Here is a 16,187-nt window from a genome sequence, read left to right on the forward strand (position 1 = left end):
GTATTTTATACGGTTTTACACCAAGATCTTTGCGTAAAATCTTCCATGTGGTCGAATAACACAAACCCAATTGCTGCGAACGGCGACGAATCGACATTTCACGGTCTTCAGCAACACTCTCAGAAACAGACGCAATATTCTCTTCTGTACGCACTGTACGCATTCGTGTGGTTGGTTTAATGTCCTATAAAGTAAACTGAGTGCGAAACTTGGTCACAATCGCATTAATTGTTTGCTCACTTGGTCGATTATGTAGACCATAAATCGGACGTAAAGCGCGAAACACATTTCGAACCGAACACTGATTTTGGTAATAAAATTCAATGATTTGCAAGCGTTGCTCGTTAGTAAGTCTATTCATGATGAAATGTCAAAGCATACTGAGCATCTTTCTCTTTGACACCATGTCTGAAATCCCACGTGATCTGTCAAATACTAATGCATGAAAATCCTAACCTCAAAAGAATCACCCTTTATTTGACCAAAAATCTGAATATTTATCGAATTGAGGCATAACAGCAAACAAAATGTTTGCTGATCGTATTTAGGAGCTTGTGAGTATATTACAGTGCAAAAATATACCAAAAACTACTTTTGGTTTTTAAATATGCTTTGAGGAAAATTTTTTAACCTAAAAATTTTATAATTTGTTGTTCATTAGGTCCTGAAGTACAAAAATATAACAGCAGACATCGACTGCTGTTTTTAGCAGACTTTTTTCTATGAGTGTAATATAATTTTTGCTAAGAAATTATTTTTCGTGCAAAATTGAAATATGTTAATATCTTAAATTATTTATAAGAATTTGAAATTGCATTTTTATGTACAGTTTTGAATATTTAGTTATGAAACTTTCTTATAAAGGGTGATTTGTTAAGAGCTTGATAACTTTTAAAAAAAAAAAACGCATAAAATTTGCAAAATCTCATCGGTTCTTTATTTGAAACGTTAGATTGGTCCATGACATTTACTTTTTGAAGATAATTTCATTTAAATGTTGACCGTGTAATGCCTCTGTGTGTATTTGCGGAAATGGTACTATTGTCATAGGCTGCGGCTTAGCTCGCCGGACGGGCAGGTTCTTCTTCCGCTGAGGACATACAAATTACTTTTAGTACCATATAAATTCAAAATTCAAAAATATAACTGCCACTCTAAATGAAAACAACCAAATAATGATATGTAAATGAATCGGGATTGGATGCCTTTTTTCCTTTTGACCGTTACGATATTTTTTTAAATTCAATCGTCTGTTTAAATTTCGGCCAACGACTGAGACCAAGGTGATATTGTCTCGAATGGCTGCCCACCCCGTATGACTTCACAGTCATCCTTGGTATTTTCCATGCCATATTTATGAAAATACCCCAAACATGAATTAGTCTATCTCTAACCCACTGTTACATTTTCAGCCTTTTAGTATTTATACTAAACACATGTTGATTTCTCTACTTTTCACATTAATACAATTTTTATTAAATCAGTATAAGTATTTATAATGAAATATAAACAAATTAATAATTATAACATCTTTTATTTTTAATTACATAAATAATATTAGTTTATTTTTGAATAGTTTTTCATATAATTTAACAATATTCAAACATTTTACATTATTAATATTAATGTAATTGTTTAAAATTTTTGTTTAAATATATGAATGGATATATATTTATTGTTACTATTTATCGTTTTTATTATTTTGTTGACTATTTATTTTTGAGATTTACTTTAAAAAGAATTCTGTTATAAAGATGACTTTATTAAATTTGCCAAAAATCATATTTATAAACAAATTAGAATGAAAATTATGGATTTTAAATTGGTTTATTAATTGTGTTAAATTATTTTTTTTTTTTTAAATAGCAACAAATAATTTTATGTGTTTTGTTCAATAGAGTATTCAATGATCGATTATTGTTTTAATATTTTTAATTTAGGCCTAAAAGAATCATATTTATTATACACAATTTTAGACAATTTTACATTGAGATTTTTTTATATATATATATATATTTTTTTTTTAATTAGACAAAAAAAAAAATTAATCTTATAACATATTTTATATCTATATCTATATTTTTTTGTTTTTGATTTTGTAAATTTCATGTATAGTTGTATATTTTAACCAAATGTTTTATTTGACAAATTGTATACATATTTTTTTTTTGCATGACTCATATATAAAAAAAAAATATTTTAAAGTAATTTAAAATAGAATAGTAGTTTAGTAAATCTTTCCTTTTTTTGTTTAGAATTTCAGTATATCCTTCATGTATATAGTAGTTTTAATTTTAGTATATAGTTTTAGTTATTCTTTTTTTGGTATCTCAGTTGTGATTTTTAAAATATACGATTATTAAGTGGTAAGTACTTTTTTTTAACAGCACAGACAACAAATATGTTGTAGTGCTTTCAATATATGGAAACAATTATGGCCGCGTCTGTCTCCAAGAATTTCCATATATGAGAGCACTACGAAGTTAATGGAACAATAGGACACAGGACTAAAGTTGTTTGATTTTTTTTTTGTTCAGCCTTAAAATATGTTAGTTTTCTTTACCTTATTTTTCTTTCATACAATTTAACAGCATTTATCACAAAACCTGCATGTATCAAAAAAGCTTCTGTTATTTCCAAGCTCAATTTACCAGTGGAGCTTTCGAGCGACTTGCCAGCCATCTAATTCTGAAATCTGCCTCCACGTGTTTTCGTCACTTCAACACGTGGGGTACATGCTGGTGTGAAGATGGCGTGGTTTCCTATTCATTTGTCCTATTCGAATAAAATAAACGAATTATCAACCTAAGATGAAACTACAGACAAAGTTATGAAAATACAACCCTTAAATGCTGAGATCGTAGTGAAATTATATTTTCTCTAAAATTCTATATAATTTTTATCGGATTTCACTCCTTGTAATTTTTGAAATCCCATAGAAAATATATTTGGGGAGATGCCCCAAACGATTTGCCACATGTATTTAACCAATTTGATGCAATATCCATCAACACTTATTAATGTACAAAAAAACGTAGACTATTAATCGATTTTGTAAACTTATCTGTGTTATTTATACCACATCTTCTGTCAATAGTCAAATATACACAAAATTAGTTAATTATTACAAATCATTTTAGTATCACCATTGGTTTAATTCATGTAACAATTTCCCATACGATCTCTACACATTTACGTCTGCTACATTTCCCGTGGAATGTCAAAAATATAGTTAATTTATTTCCTAAATTATTTAATAAATAACTATTTTATATTTACCTTTATATTATATCAAAAAAAAATTCAAAAGACTTTTCCATATAAAAAATGTGGAGACTCAATTTGAACTTTTTGCAGACACTATTTGTTAATATAAGATGTCGCTACTCAAAAGCACGTTTTATGAATGACACATGTATGAATTGGCCCAAGCTCCCCCTTCCAAAGCTCACCTTTCGGTAGTCCGGAGGCTTAACATGTTATCGCCGTCACACAACAGCTGACATTGAACAGCCCGACACCATGCGATTTATCGTTCAATGGAAAAATACACATTTGTCGTTAACTGGCAATAAAAAATGTAGCGAGAACACAGAATGAATAGCAAATTAAACGTTCGAAAATGGGCAGATGTCACAAAGCCAACTCTTTTCACGAAGCCTGTGTAGCTGAAAAGAGCTGGGAAAATAAAATAAAATAAGAAAATATGGCCAATAATTTATGACACGACAACTCTGTCAGCTGTACGCGTTGTACGTTCCTTTTTGTGTAGTACCCAAATGTTGGCATATGCACAAAAACAAAATGTAAACAAACATAACACCGAGACCACTTCTCTCTGTTAAGAAATTTGTAATTTAAATATTTGCCTTCAATTATTCGTGAATACAAAATAAAAACCATTTGAAGTTGATGGTAAACGTTCGCCGAAATAACTACGTATCCCCGTGCTGCTAACTATTTTGTGATGATGAATATAAATGGCTCCTGTAAGCAAACATCGCCACAAATTTGAATGTATATAAAAGAATAGCCACAGGTAAAACATTGGATTCCCATAATATTCATACAGATCTGATTATCTCATTCATTTTTCTTTCGTCATTTTCATATATGGTACACCGAGGTTTTATCCAACACAAATTGCAAATAGAATCGCACAAGCTGGCAAATTTATGGTCAAAAGGGAAACGCTGCAATGAAGTGTTTGCATATCCATTTCTGGCAAATGCATAATCAGCCAACAACATTTTGGTTCACCGGTGCCTGTGTAAATGTAATGATTATGGAATGTGTCATAAAAATTGTGTTATGCAGCTGTATATACCTGCGATGACATGATGAAAATGTTTTTCAAATTTTGGAAAAGCAGCATTACAAACATTGTCCATGTACAGGTACAAAAAAAACATTGTACAATATTTAATTGGGTGAAAAATTGGAAAAGAATTTGAACAGGTAAATGAATGTGTGTTTGTGATTACAAACATGTTTACGAAATAAATATCTTTCTTATTTTTACAGGTCAAATTGTATATGACACAAACAAATTTATGGACAAAAAGGGATTCAATTGGAATAATATACAGGCTATCCGTTTTATGATGTGTGATTGCGTGGACAAAAGTATCCATTTTACAAAACACTGCATTTATGAATGAACTCTATGGCAGTGTAATTGAATCATTAGGAACAATGACTTTTGCCTTTTCGAGTTCGTTCATTGGCGTAAAATGTATGCACGCCGGTGATGATGGCAAATTCATGTATAGAGGTGGCGAATAAAAAATCAAATCCTGAATACCTTAAAATGTGGACATTTACAAATTGCACTCATTTTGAGCAAAATCCTATCGGATAACTGTTGATGTTAAAGATAAGTTCAATGTGAAATAGTTTGTTTCTATAGTTACTAATTTTGTTTCTTTTTTTTTCTTACAGGTTTTCCTTTATATCTACAATACTAAAGTCTTTCTTTCTTTTTTATAGGTTCTTGATTGCCGTCAAAAATGGAAGATCGCATACGATGATAGGAAATTTAATGATAATACGTGCGAACGTAATATTTAACAACAATGTTACAATTTAAGCTGCAGCAAACATTACAATATGGTGAGATCTCGACGATATAGTTTAAAGTAGAAATAAGTAGTTTAACTAGAATTAAGTAGTTGTACGTGGTTTAACTAGAATCATGTAGTAAATTGTCCAGGGCAATGCTTTTATTGTCGTAAGTGTTGTGCATGTATAATGCCGATTAGGTCGCCTTTCAAATTTTCAATTTCGTATTGGCTATTTCCAATTGCCTTTCGCACTCGGCATTTCAGCCACTGTTTGCATAGTTTTGCATTAATGCCTTTTGCAAAATTGCTTTGCACAAAGTTTTTTCTGAATACCTCTTGACCTGGTTTATATACCACATTGCGACTTCTACGATTATAATATTTGACATTTCTCTCATAAGCCTCGTGCATCTTTTCCTTCAAGCGTTTATGTATGAGCTGCATCTGGTCAGACTTAGGTAGAATAAGCGTTTCGCCTTCTGTTATCGAATTCAATTTTCTCAAAATCGTGTATGCGTCCGCATGAGTTATCATATTGTAACCATAGAGAGCAAAGTAAGGAGTTGTACCTGTTGAAGAGTGTACAGTTGATCTTAATGTGCATTCAATTTTCGAGAGTTTTTCATCCCATCGGGTTTGATCATCCTTCAGGTAACTTCTTATAGTACTCAATATGGTTTGGTTTACTCTTTCACTCGCGTTAGCCTGTGGTGCATGTATTGGCGTGCGAACATGTCTAACGCCAAATAGTTTAAGTAAATCCTGAAACGATTCTGAAACAAACTGTTTGCCGTTGTCGGAGTGTATTATCTCCGGCACTCCAAATTTATGAAAAACTTCTTCGAGAATGAATTTATTAACCAAATTAACTGTTGCCTTAGGCATCGATTTCAATAAAACGAATTTAGTTTTATGATCTAAGACAATGAAGATAAAAGCCTTTCCTGATTTTGTTCTTGGGTAAGGACCAAGAAAGTCAATATATATTTTCTGAAAAGGTCTCTGTGTCTTCACTTCATTCCCCATTGGTGGTCTCAGGACTTGTTTAGGATTTTTAATTTCCTTGCATGTATCGCATTGTCTCACATAATCACTGGTATGAATTGCCATGGACGGCCAATAAAAGAATTGTCTGATATTATGTAATGTTTTCGCAATTCCTCCATGCGATGTATTATCCTCGTGTGCCTTTCTAATTGTTTCCTTTGTCAATTTGTCCGGTAACCATATCTTCCAGCATTCGTTTTCGTTGTCTACATTGTCGTTGTTGAATTTTACCCTTTTATAAATAATCCCATCAGTAACTCTCAAGTCAGGTAATCGATCCTTATTCTGTTCAATGGTGTCTATGAGTGTTAAATACTTCTGGTCTTTAAATTCATTCGAGTTGAAATTCAATATACCTCTATGGTGATGAACAATCTCATCCATATTCAGCCTGGACAACATGTCTGGCACAATATTCTTTGAACCTTTTCGGTGTTCAATCGTGAATTTATATCCTTGGAGTTTTAAACTCCATCGAGCAAGTCTACCGTTTAGGTCGTGTTGCCGCATTAACCATTGCAGGCTAGAATGATCGGTAATAACAGTGAACTCCATGAGTTCAATGTATTGCCTGAATCGTTCAATGGCCAATAACACAGCTAGGCATTCTTTCTCAGTTGTTGAGTAATTTTTTTGTGCATTGTTCAGCTTCTTTGAAAAATATTCTATTGGGTGTTCGCCATCTTCTTCATCTTTTTGAAAAAGAACAGCCCCAATTCCAACATTAGAAGCATCACATTGCACAAAAAATGGCTTAGTGAAATCTGGGCTCGTTAATAAAGGACTTGACACTAAACGTAGTTTTAATTGCTCAAAGGATTTTAAAGCTTCAGGGGTCAAATTGAATTTCGGAGATTTCTTTAACGTATCCGTGAGAGGTGCTGACAAGGAAGAAAAGTCGTGGATAAACCGACGGTACCATCCGACTGTACCAAGAAATTTTCGGACATCCTTCTGATTTCTAGGCGGCCTTATATTCACTATCGCCTCTATCTTACTCGGATCAGGCTTCAGTTTTCCTGCTCCTACTATATATCCTAGATACTTTAATTCCTTGTAACAGAACTTAGACTTTTCCATGTTAATGGTCAGTCCAGCCGCTGTTAACCTATTGCCCACAATATTGAGAATATCGATATGCGTGTCAAAATTAGATGATACAACCAATAAATCATCAAGGTACACAAATACCCGGTCCTTTAACTCTGAAGGAATCACCTTGTCCATCAGTCGACACATTCGTTGGGCTGCATTACACAGTCCGAAGGGCATTACTTTGAATTGATAATGTGGCCTTCCTTGGACTGTGAATGCAGTCAATGGCCGGCTAGATTCCTCCAGGGGAATTTGCCAAAATGCGTCCTTTAGATCTATGGCTGAAATGTAGTGTGTGTCACCTAGTCTTGCAAGCAATCCGTCAATATTCGGTAACGGATAAGCGTCTTTTCGCGTTACCTTATTTAGCTCCCTAGCATCAAGACATAACCGATTTTTATTGGGTTTTATTACCAATGTAACACGGTTATTCCAGTCCGCGTTTTGAGCCACCTCAATCACGTCAAGTTCCAACATTCTGTCCAGTTCATTATACATGAGTTTTTGAACAGCCGGACTGACAGGAAAATACCTCATTTTCCTCGGCGGTGAATTACCAACATCAATGCTGTGCTTTTCGAGATTAGTTTTGCCTAATCCAAATTTAGTATAGCATCGAAATGAAAGTTTTGCATTTTCTAGTCTCACAGTCTGTTCACCATCTAACTCATGCATTTTAAGCTGTTCAGGTATCTCGATTTCATCCACAGATACATTTCCCATCTTGATCCTGATACCAAGTTCACTCCATATGTTATAACCAAGTATTAGAGTCTGTTTCAAACTCGGAACCAAATAAAATATTTCGTCCCGTTTCGTATCTCCACATTCGATAGTCAATTTCACTTTCCCTATTATCTGACGATTATCACCACTTGCAGTTTGAATAAATGATTTGAAATTTAGAACAGGTACATTCATCTTTTTTACGTTCTCTATACAATCCTTTCCCAGACAACATATGGATGCACCACTGTCCATTAGTCCTCTGTATTCAACACCATTTAATTTTACATTCAGGTAGGGTCTAATGTCATTGTCCGTGGCAAGATGTGTGGATGCGATCTCTTTCCTTTCTCGTTTTCGTTTGGCATGATTTGTCCTGGCTTTAATTATCTTTTTGCTGTGAGGGATGAAATTCTTGAAAATTCTCTTACGGATTTCATTGTAGTTTTCTAATCTCTCCTCATATGGTACAATAGTTTTCAAATTTCTGTAATCGTTTTCTTGTTCTGTTCTATCCAAAATTTTGGGTGTAATGTTTATGGAAGGTTCTTGTAGATTTGCAGTTTGTACAGCAGCGTCTCTTACTGGGTTTGACCTTGTTGCGAACATGTTGTCCCAGTCGCCTGCATGTTCCTTTTGAAGTTTCCCGCGCATTTGGGGCATTTGGGTGATGTGACTCCATCGAACCCACATTTGAAACAAAAAATGTTTCTTTGCTCCATCGGGCAGTCTATGAAAGTATGGCCTGCTGTTTTACAGTTCCAGCAGACAAGCTGTCTTGTTGAAGCTGTTGCTCGTTGAATTTCTTCAACTTCTTGAAAATATTCCTGTTGTTCAATATCATTGTAGTCCACTTCGTGTATACGTTTGAAATTATTTTGTTGTTGCTGTTGGCGATAAGAAATCCTTTTAGCAATGCTTCTTTCAGCTCTTTTACACTCCTCTAAGAGCTCATCTATAGTTTCGATATTCTTGGGGTAAATTAGCTGAACGAGACCTTCTTTCAAATTGTCTTTTATAATCCTGACAATTTCATATTCCTGGATTTGAATGCGCATTTGGTTTTTCAACTTTATTATTTCCGAGATAAATGTATCGGCAGTTTCGGATGGCAACTGACGCCTATCCATTATACGTCTCTGAATCTCGAAATCGCTTTCAAAATTTCGAAACTTTTTGACCAAATGGTACTTTAAATGGTCCCAGTGGCAAAAAGGATTTTGTTGGCGAAATTCCCAGATCCAGTCATATGCTCGACCCGTCAATAAATGGTGAAATCCCTTGACAAAAATATCCCATGGACAATTATAATCCATTCTAAGGGATTCAGCCCTAAAAACGAAATCCTCTACACTAACTGATTTCGACGACCCATCAAATTTTATACCCCACTTTTGTAGCTGTAATGGAGTCATTGGTTTATATCCCAAGGCTAGATTTTGATTGACGTATTGTGTTGGTCCCTGATGGTGTAAATTAGCCTGTGATTGTCGTTGGTTAGGTATTTGTTGATAAGGTTGTTGATGGTGGTTTGGTAGAAATAGCTGTGATGGTGGTTGATTTTGGCTAGTATTGATCCGTTGATTTGAATGGTTATTTAAATGAGGTTGTTGTATGAAAGATCCATTGCCATTGTCCATTCTATTATTGGAATTATCCGCAATCGTGCTATTTAAATGAGAATCTAATGAATTTCGTATAGCTTGTGGAATCATCACCGCTAAACTTTGTTCGATAGATCTCATTATTTGCGCCTGAACAGCTCCAACTGATGCATCTACATAATTGCGCAAATTAGCTCCGACGTCATTATCCGTGGCCTCTTGATCTGCTCGTTCGTTCACCGTAGGAAGCCTTTGTTCCTGTCTAGACATTCTCGAGAACTCTCTTCTTATTTCTTGTGCAGCAATGCTGTTGTATTCAGGGGTAGAAATATGGTTAGATGTCTCTGGGGAAGAAGTAGTTCGTGGCCCAAGTTCTCGGGGAAGTCTCAACGACATAAGAGGATTTATACCGTTTTGCGAAATGACAGTCCTGTTCAAGTCAGATATTGAATTCGAATTTGAATTCTGAGTATTACTCGTAGAGTAGTTGTTAACATGGTCCGTCAAGTGTGCCAATTCCTGAGCTAAACTAGTGTTTCTAGCCGTGATATTATTTGTCGAATTCAAGTTTGTGGGCGCGATATTATTTAATCCCTGAGCTAAACGATTATTTCTAGCCGCAATACGATTTGATGATCGAGATGGTGCTCTATTGGTATTCATGATGAATTTTCAAAATTTTTTCGTATTATGCCCTTGATAAAACTAATTCAATTGGTAATAATTCAAATGAATAGATTTTTTTATGTATAGCAGAGTTTTGTATAAATGTTATTAAGCAAATTAATATTATGATATGGATATTCGTTTAGATGAAAAGACGTAAAACAAAGTATATAAATTTGATTGTTGTTATATATGGTGTGAAATAATGGAAAAACATATAACATGTAGTATTAGTAAATTAGTTTTTTTTTTTTGTATATAATATTTAGTACATATAGATGATAGTGTTTTAGTTGTTTTGTCAAGTTTAATTGCAAAATTATTAATAAATTTTGTTAGTTTCGTTTCAGGTTATTACTGGCTGAATTCTGTAAGCAGTTATTGGTTGAGATAGATTGGTAGGCCGAAATTTAATACAATTCTATCGCATGCCCATAGCAATTAAGTCTTTCTAACTATTATTAGAAATTTTTATTTATAAGCAAACAAATTGTAATTAATATTATCTTTCCTGTTTCAATAAAAAAACATAAAGTAAATTCAGTCGAATTTAAAAACGAGGTGTTTCTTTCTTTTTAAATGGCGAGGTTTTTACTTCAAAAGATGTAAAAGGTTCCAAATATATGGGTGGAATAATTAAAATTGTTCAACAAATTCTTAGTCCATATTTAATATTTATAGAAACGAATAAATATAAAGCTATGTAGCTCAAACAAATTATGATTTCTTATAATATTCAAATATGATTAAAAACTTTTTTTTTTTTGATTCGCTCAATATTCGAAAATACTTGAGAATCGTTACGACACAGCATGGTACTAGCAGCGTACCTTCCGGGATACCGTTCCGAAGATATGTTCTCATATAGTGCGTTTGGTTATTGATATTCTACATTCTGAGATGGATGATTTTGATGGTTGCCAAAATTGATTGACAGAGCTGGGATACCTGATGTGCATACATACATGAAAGCAAAACATAATATCTCAGATGTCAAGACATCAAATCAGCTCCATGTTGCCGGGCGCCAAATTTGTAATGCCTCTGTGTGTATTTGCGGAAATGGTACTATTGTCATAGGCTGCGGCTTAGCTCGCCGGACGGGCAGGTTCTTCTTCCGCTGAGGACATACAAATTACTTTTAGTACCATATAAATTCAAAATTCAAAAATATAACTGCCACTCTAAATGAAAACAACCAAATAATGATATGTAAATGAATCGGGATTGGATGCCTTTTTTCCTTTTGACCGTTACGATATTTTTTTAAATTCAATCGTCTGTTTAAATTTCGGCCAACGACTGAGACCAAGGTGATATTGTCTCGAATGGCTGCCCACCCCGTATGACTTCACAGTCATCCTTGGTATTTTCCATGCCATATTTATGAAAATACCCCAAACATGAATTAGTCTATCTCTAACCCACTGTTACATTTTCAGCCTTTTAGTATTTATACTAAACACATGTTGATTTCTCTACTTTTCACATTAATACAATTTTTATTAAATCAGTATAAGTATTTATAATGAAATATAAACAAATTAATAATTATAACATCTTTTATTTTTAATTACATAAATAATATTAGTTTATTTTTGAATAGTTTTTCATATAATTTAACAATATTCAAACATTTTACATTATTAATATTAATGTAATTGTTTAAAATTTTTGTTTAAATATATGAATGGATATATATTTATTGTTACTATTTATCGTTTTTATTATTTTGTTGACTATTTATTTTTGAGATTTACTTTAAAAAGAATTCTGTTATAAAGATGACTTTATTAAATTTGCCAAAAATCATATTTATAAACAAATTAGAATGAAAATTATGGATTTTAAATTGGTTTATTAATTGTGTTAAATTATTTTTTTTTTTTTAAATAGCAACAAATAATTTTATGTGTTTTGTTCAATAGAGTATTCAATGATCGATTATTGTTTTAATATTTTTAATTTAGGCCTAAAAGAATCATATTTATTATACACAATTTTAGACAATTTTACATTGAGATTTTTTTATATATATATATATATTTTTTTTTTAATTAGACAAAAAAAAAAATTAATCTTATAACATATTTTATATCTATATCTATATTTTTTTGTTTTTGATTTTGTAAATTTCATGTATAGTTGTATATTTTAACCAAATGTTTTATTTGACAAATTGTATACATATTTTTTTTTTGCATGACTCATATATAAAAAAAAAATATTTTAAAGTAATTTAAAATAGAATAGTAGTTTAGTAAATCTTTCCTTTTTTTGTTTAGAATTTCAGTATATCCTTCATGTATATAGTAGTTTTAATTTTAGTATATAGTTTTAGTTATTCTTTTTTTGGTATCTCAGTTGTGATTTTTAAAATATACGATTATTAAGTGGTAAGTACTTTTTTTTAACAGCACAGACAACAAATATGTTGTAGTGCTTTCAATATATGGAAACAATTATGGCCGCGTCTGTCTCCAAGAATTTCCATATATGAGAGCACTACGAAGTTAATGGAACAATAGGACACAGGACTAAAGTTGTTTGATTTTTTTTTTTGTTCAGCCTTAAAATATGTTAGTTTTCTTTACCTTATTTTTCTTTCATACAATTTAACAGCATTTATCACAAAACCTGCATGTATCAAAAAAGCTTCTGTTATTTCCAAGCTCAATTTACCAGTGGAGCTTTCGAGCGACTTGCCAGCCATCTAATTCTGAAATCTGCCTCCACGTGTTTTCGTCACTTCAACACGTGGGGTACATGCTGGTGTGAAGATGGCGTGGTTTCCTATTCATTTGTCCTATTCGAATAAAATAAACGAATTATCAACCTAAGATGAAACTACAGACAAAGTTATGAAAATACAACCCTTAAATGCTGAGATCGTAGTGAAATTATATTTTCTCTAAAATTCTATATAATTTTTATCGGATTTCACTCCTTGTAATTTTTGAAATCCCATAGAAAATATATTTGGGGAGATGCCCCAAACGATTTGCCACATGTATTTAACCAATTTGATGCAATATCCATCAACACTTATTAATGTACAAAAAAACGTAGACTATTAATCGATTTTGTAAACTTATCTGTGTTATTTATACCACATCTTCTGTCAATAGTCAAATATACACAAAATTAGTTAATTATTACAAATCATTTTAGTATCACCATTGGTTTAATTCATGTAACAATTTCCCATACGATCTCTACACATTTACGTCTGCTACATTTCCCGTGGAATGTCAAAAATATAGTTAATTTATTTCCTAAATTATTTAATAAATAACTATTTTATATTTACCTTTATATTATATCAAAAAAAAATTCAAAAGACTTTTCCATATAAAAAATGTGGAGACTCAATTTGAACTTTTTGCAGACACTATTTGTTAATATAAGATGTCGCTACTCAAAAGCACGTTTTATGAATGACACATGTATGAATTGGCCCAAGCTCCCCCTTCCAAAGCTCACCTTTCGGTAGTCCGGAGGCTTAACATGTTATCGCCGTCACACAACAGCTGACATTGAACAGCCCGACACCATGCGATTTATCGTTCAATGGAAAAATACACATTTGTCGTTAACTGGCAATAAAAAATGTAGCGAGAACACAGAATGAATAGCAAATTAAACGTTCGAAAATGGGCAGATGTCACAACCGCGGCTGCGTCTTAGGTGGTCCATTCGGAAAGTCCAACTTTGGGCAACTTTTTCGAGCATTTCGGCCGGAATAGCCCGAATTTCTTCGGAAATGTTGTCTTCCAAAGCTGGAATAGTTGCTGGCTTATTTCTGTAGACTTTAGACTTGACGTAGCCCCACAAAAAATAGTCTAAAGGCGTCAAATCGCATGATCTTGGTGGCCAACTTACCGGTCCATTTCTTGAGATGAATTGTTCTCCGAAGTTTTCCCTCAAAATGGCCATAGAATCGCGAGCTGTGTGGCATGTAGCGCCATCTTGTTGAAACCACATGTCAACCAAGTTCAGTTCTTCCATTTTTGGCAACAAAAAGTTTGTTAGCATCGAACGATAGCGATCGCCATTCACCGTAACGTTGCGTCCAACAGCATCTTTGAAAAAATACGGTCCAATGATTCCACCAGCGTACAAACCACACCAAACAGTGCATTTTTCGGGATGCATGGGCAGTTCTTGAACGGCTTCTGGTTGCTCTTCACTCCAAATGCGGCAATTTTGCTTATTTACGTAGCCATTCAACCAGAAATGAGCCTCATCGCTGAACAAAATTTGTCGATAAAAAAGCGGATTTTCTGCCAACTTTTCTAGGGCCCATTCACTGAAAATTCGACGTTGTGGCTCGTTAGTAAGTCTATTCATGATGAAATGTCAAAGCATACTGAGCATCTTTCTCTTTGACACCATGTCTGAAATCCCACGTGATCTGTCAAATACTAATGCATGAAAATCCTAACCTCAAAAGAATCACCCTTTAATTAAACAAAGCAATGCTACTAAGCAAGAACCCACTAAGTGTATTGGATGACTTAAACTGCAAATAAAAATAAATTAAGTGCAGGAAATAAATTTCCTAAACGAGAAAATGTAATTATTTTGTTGTTTGCCTAAAATTTAACATTGTTTCTTTAAGAAAATTAAGTTGTTCATTTAACAAAATAAAACACAAATAAAACAAGTAAGGGAAGTCTAAAGTCGGGCGGGGCCGACTATATTATACCCTGCACCACTTTGTAGATCTAAAATTTCGATACCGTATCACATCCGTCAAATGTGTTGGGTGCTATATATAAAGGTTTGTCCCAAATACACACATTTAAATATCACTCGATCTGGACAGAATTTGATAGACTTCTACAAAATCTATAGACTCAAAATTTAAGTCGGCTAATGCACTAGGGTGGAACACAATGATAGTAAAAAATATGGGAAACATTTAAATCTGAAGCACTCTTAAGGAAACTTCGCAAAAGTTTATTTATGATTTATCGCTCGATATGTATGTATTAAAAGTTTAGGAAAATTAGAGTCATTTTTACAACTTTTCGACTAAGCAGTAGCGATTTAACAAGGAAAATGTTGGTATTTTGACCATTTTTTTCGAAATCAGAAAAACATATATGTGGGAGCTATATCTAAATCTGAACCGATTTCAATCAAATTTGGCACACATGACTATATTACTAATTGTACTCCTAGTGCAAAATTTCAACCAAATTGGGCCAAAACTCTGGCTTCTGGGGCCATATAAGTCCATATCGGGCGAAAAATATATATGGAAGCTATATCTAAATCTGAACCGATTTCAATCAAATTTGGCACACATCACTATACTACCAATTGTACTCCTTGTGTAAAATTTCAAGCTAATCGGGATAAAACTCTGGCTTCTGGGTCCATATAAGTGCATATCGGGCGAAAGATATATGTGGGTGCTATATCTAAATCTGAATCGATTTCCACCAAATTTGGCACCCATAGCTACAATGCCAAATCTACTCCGTGTGCAAAATTTCAACCAAATTGGGCCAAAACTCTGGCTTCTGGGGCCATATAAGTCCATATCGGGCGAAAGATATATATGGGAGCTATATCTAAATCTGAACCAATTTCAATCAAATTTGCACACTTGACTATACGACTAAGTGTTATGTTTGTACAAAATTTCAAGCAAATCGGTATAAAACTCTGGCTGCTGGGTCCATATTAGTGCATATCGGGCGAAAGATATATATAGGGGCTATATCTAATCTGAAACGATTTCTTCCAAAATCAATAGGGTTCTATTCTGACCCAAATTAGGAACATGTGCCAAATTTGAAGGCGATTGGACTTAAATTGCGGCCTAGACTTTGATCACAAAAATGTGTTCACAGACAGACGGACGGACGGACATGGTTATATCGACTCAGGGATCCACCCTAGGCATTATTGCCAAAGACACCATGTGTCTATCTCGCCTCCTTCTGGGTGTTACAAACATATGCACTAACTTATA

The 16,187-nt window shown here is 33.3% G+C and overlaps 2 long non-coding RNA genes across 2 annotated transcripts; one reads left to right on the forward strand and one right to left on the reverse strand.

Annotated features, from left to right (window-relative positions):
• The first annotated feature begins 4,321 nt into the window (after positions 1-4,321).
• On the forward strand, positions 4,322-10,758 carry LOC142224692 (uncharacterized). Its single transcript, XR_012719189.1, has 3 exons — positions 4,322-4,458; positions 4,525-5,112; positions 10,541-10,758. It is a non-coding gene; the product is annotated as an uncharacterized LOC142224692 (long non-coding RNA).
• A 1,844-nt stretch (positions 10,759-12,602) lies between these two features.
• On the reverse strand, positions 12,603-13,863 carry LOC142227573 (uncharacterized). Its single transcript, XR_012719908.1, has 2 exons — positions 13,512-13,863; positions 12,603-13,007 (listed from the first exon to the last, which is right to left on the reverse strand). It is a non-coding gene; the product is annotated as an uncharacterized LOC142227573 (long non-coding RNA).
• Between the last annotated feature and the right edge of the window lie 2,324 nt (positions 13,864-16,187).

This window comes from Haematobia irritans, chromosome 2 (genome assembly GCF_050003625.1).
Source record: "Haematobia irritans isolate KBUSLIRL chromosome 2, ASM5000362v1, whole genome shotgun sequence".
NCBI classification, from domain to species: Eukaryota; Metazoa; Arthropoda; class Insecta; order Diptera; family Muscidae; genus Haematobia; species Haematobia irritans.